This window comes from Tasmannia lanceolata, unplaced genomic scaffold (assembly GCF_043159265.1).
Source record: "Tasmannia lanceolata isolate RefF3 unplaced genomic scaffold, GAP_Taslan_0.1 ptg000003l, whole genome shotgun sequence".
NCBI classification, from domain to species: domain Eukaryota; kingdom Viridiplantae; phylum Streptophyta; class Magnoliopsida; order Canellales; family Winteraceae; genus Tasmannia; species Tasmannia lanceolata.
Window position 1 is genome coordinate 25,075,806 of NW_027518680.1, and position 4,412 is coordinate 25,080,217.

The window sequence follows — 4,412 nt, forward strand, 5'->3', positions numbered from 1 at the left end:
GACCAAAGATTAAGGGTAATATTTCGCATAGGGTAGCTACTTTCTTTTCACCATTTCTATGTAATAGGGCATGTGCTTGTGTAAATATAAGGGGTATTTTTGTCCTTTTATGCTAGTAGGGATTAGTATAAATAGGGAGGGTTTTGTCATGTTAGGGGGACTTTTCACATAACATTGAATTGGAAAATTGGGCTTTTCTTCTTGGAGGAATTTCAAATTGTTCAATCTTTGGAGCATGCAAGGAGAGAATTTCCGAGTGATAATTCTGCTCTTGTACTCCTCTTATCTTTCCTGTTGCAAGCAGTTATTTGCATGTTCTTGTGAAATTTGGTAAGATTCGGTTGTCCCACGATTGGATTGAGATTACCGAATCTCAATTTATCTTAATCTAATTAATAGGCTCCTATCCTATTTGAATTGCTGTGGTTTTATTCAATTAATTGAGCTCTGTTAAAGAAAGGAAAGTGGGGGATTTTTATTGCAAATTGTGATAGTTTTATGGGCTGTTGTGTGTTTATGCAATTAACACACTATATTTAAATCCTAAAGAGGCATCGGATTACCATATACCCTTCAGATGTTATTTTTTAAATACCTTTGGATCTCTATTAAAGCTTTTGGAATTACACTGAAAGGAGAAATACTAATGAATAGAATTTTGAAGGGTCTAGTAGTGATGCTGTTTGGGAATTTTATGCATAAAATTATTGGCTTCCAAGTGTTTGATGAAATGCATGTCAATAATGTTATGAAGAACATGGTTGCTAATGCATGCTGCCGTTCATTTTATTGAAGTTTTTATATTTCATAGAATTTTAGTTGCCGTATGGTCGTGTGGAATGGTTTCTCTGTGTTTGATAATTGAATATCGCTTAAGGATGAACTTGTGCTACATGACCTCCAGGTTTAATTGAAAGGAGTAGATCGCCCAATGAACTTGCTCATAATGAATTAATTTTCTTGGCTGGTAGTTGCATGTTGTATGGTTTGAATAGGTTGTCAGCTGCTCTACATCACATCACAAGCCATTTTAAAATTCATTTGAGAATTAGCTTCTTGCTATAACTATTTGGTAATGAATTTACAAGATCCTTGTTCACCAACAATTCTATGGACATTCAACTAATGTTACTACTAAGCACCTTTAACTAAGATACTTGTGAGCTGTTATTTGATTCCCGACATGGCTTCACCTACATCACACTGCCTAAGGGCAAGAGAGGTTTGAGGAATCGATGGATTTATAGGCTGAATGATGATGAGAATACTTCACATCCACGATACAAAGTCAGGATGGTCGTTAAGGGTTTCAGTCAGAAAAAGGGAATTGACTATGATGAGTTCTTCTCACCTATTGTGAAAATGTCTTCAATCCGGGTTGTTTTGGGTTTGACAGCTAGTCCGGATCTTGAGGTTTAGCAAATGGATGTGAAGACCGCTTTCCTTCACGGTGAATTGGAGGAAGATATACACATGGAGCAGCCAAAGTAGGGGTGCAACTCGGGTCAGGTCGGGTTGGGTCGGGTTGAGGCCAACCCGAACCCGACCCGACCTGAGTTCTAGTCTGAGGAGGTTCAACCCAACCCGACCCGAGGAACCTGTTTTGCCAACCCGAACCCGAACTTGACCCGAGTTCAACCCGCCCCAACCCAACCCTAGATTTTAAGCTTAAAAAATTAAAAAAATTATTAAAAATGTCGGGTTCACTCGGGTCGGGTTGCCCAAGCCCTTTCCCGAACCCGAATTGAATTCAACCCAACCCGAACTCAACCAAACCCAACTTTTTCCCGATTTGAACCTACCGGGTTCGGGTTGAGCCCGCCCGAGTTGAACACCTTAGCCAAAGGGTTTCAAAATGAAAGGAAAAGAGAACTATGTTTGCAAGTTAAAGAAGAGCTTGTATGGGTTGAAGCAAGCGCCAAGCTAATGGTACAAAAAGTTTGAGTCTTTTATGGGGCAGCAAGCCTATAAAAAGACCACTTCTGATCATTATATCTTTGTGAAGAATTTCTCAGAAAATGGCTTCATCATTTTACTGCTTTATGCGGATGACATGCTTATAATTGGCCAAAACACTTCGAGGATTGAAAGGTTGAAGCGAGATTTGAGCAAGTAGTTTTCAATGAAAGACTTGGGGCCGGCTAAGCAAATTCTTTGTATGAAGATCAGTTGTGATAGAAAGGCCAAGACGTTATGGTTGTCTCAAGAGAAGTATATAGAGAAAGTGCTTCAAAGGTTCAAAATGGATAAAGCTAAAGTGGTGAGCACGCCTCTTGCTATACACTTCAAGCTTAGTAGAAAACGATGTCCACCGAGTGAGAAAGAGGTGAAAGACATGGAAAGAGTTCCTTATGCGTCTGCCGTTGATGGTATGATGTATGCAATGGTTTGCCCAAGGCCAAACATAGCTCATGCGGTTGGAGTAGTTAGTCGGTTTACTTCAAATCCAGGAAAAAAGCATTGGAATGCAATGATATGGATCCTACGATATCTCCGAGGCACTTCTAGTTTGAAAGTTTTATTTGGAAGTGAGAAGCCGATTGTTGTTGGGTATACCGATTCAAATATGGAAGGGGATGTTGATACCAGGAAATCCACTTCAGGCTATCTGGTCAATTTTGCAGGGGGAGCTGTGGCTTGGCAGTCAAAATTGCAGAAATGTGTTGCCATGTCCACAACAGAGGCAGAATTCATCGCAGCAACCGAAGCTTGCAAGGAGTTACCTTGGATGAAAGAGTTTACGCAAGAACTTGGTCTCACTCGAGAAAGGTATGTGCTACTTTGTGATAGTCAAAATGCTTTCCACCTCGCGAAGAATTTCACTTTTCATGCGATGTCGAAACATAACGATGTGAGCTTTCATTGTATACGAGACATCTTAGAGTCCAAAGAGTTGGAGCTAGATAAAGTACATACCGAACACAGTGGTTCGGACATAATGACAAAGGCACTTCCGAGAGAGAAGTTTGAGTTTTGCCAGCATCTAGCTGGCATGGATTTCACTTGAGGAGTTAGTGTTGGAATCTCCCTTATTGGGCTGGAGGGGGAGATTTGTTGGGCTTAAGTCCAACCCAATAAGGGCGTATTTGGAATATTTTTTGAACTAGAAGGACATTATGGTCATTCTAGGCTTAAAGCATATCTCTAAGTGCAGCCCTAATTTTCGGCAACAGATGAACAACGCACAATAGAGGAAAAAGGAGTAGAAATTCGCAAGAAATACAGGTTCTACACAGCAGTGTTTAAATTGACGATCAGAGGTTGATCCGTGCTCCAATTGAGTTGATTTTTGGAAAACAGGTTTGTGACTTCTTGATCTACATTCTGAACGGTTGGATCGTGATTTAGAGTCCTCTAAATCAGGTTTTTGGGTAATTTTCGGACTGCTGTTTTTGGGGTGAGATCTTCACCTTCTTCTTCAATTTTTCCTCTTTGTTGGAGTTGATATTATTGCTTTATCTTCACTTATATTTGTGGATTCTATTGTTGTTAAAATGTGGTATGTTTATCCTATTGATGATGTTGAGAGTTAGGTTTGGTACCTAATTGGATTTAGGTTTTGTACCTAAAGTAATATAGTGAATATTTGGCGGACTCCGAGAATGGTCCCTTGTTTTTTATTCTTCACGTTGAAGGAGCTTTCCACGTAAAAATTTCTTGCATTAATTGTGGTTGTTTGTTGATACTTTATTTGTAGTTCGTATACTTCCATTGTTTGTGTTCAATCGTTTCCTCACAAGTTCAGTCAAAGCGGGAAAAGAGTTTTTTCCCAACAGATATGAGCCGTCACCAAAGGTGGTAATTCTTGTAGTGGGAAGTGCACAATCGTGGCCCATCCCCCACACCATTGGTTTGATCTATCATTTGGTAGGCTGTATCGTTGGGATGTACTTTCTGTTTTGAAAATTTTAGATTGTTTTGTAGAGCATCCACTTGAAAGAGGTAAGAAGTAGAAAATGTCTGAATCCCAGGAGGTATCGTGGGGATGACATGACCACGTATCTATCGATTGATCTCAATTATTCGATCATCTTGGATTTGGACGGTTAACAAAGAGCAAGATTCCACATTCAAGTTCTACGATCGAATGGTTACAGATGTTCAAACATTGTGATTTGGACTGTTTGTATAGGCCAGTTGAGACTGTGGGAAACTCTCAGAAGGCGTGAACATGTGAAAGTTTAATATTTTCTTGACTAAAGTGATTTAAAATAAATTTTAAATCATATATAAGATTAATTTCTACATGAATAAATATGAATAATCTAAGTAAAACCAAACGAGAAAATTGTGTGACCTCACCTGGCAAAACAAGTACTCTACCTCCTGGGATTCAGTCATTTTCTACTTCTTCCTTCTTTCAAGTGGATGCTCTACAAAAAATCTAAGCTAATTGTCATCAAAATTTTCAT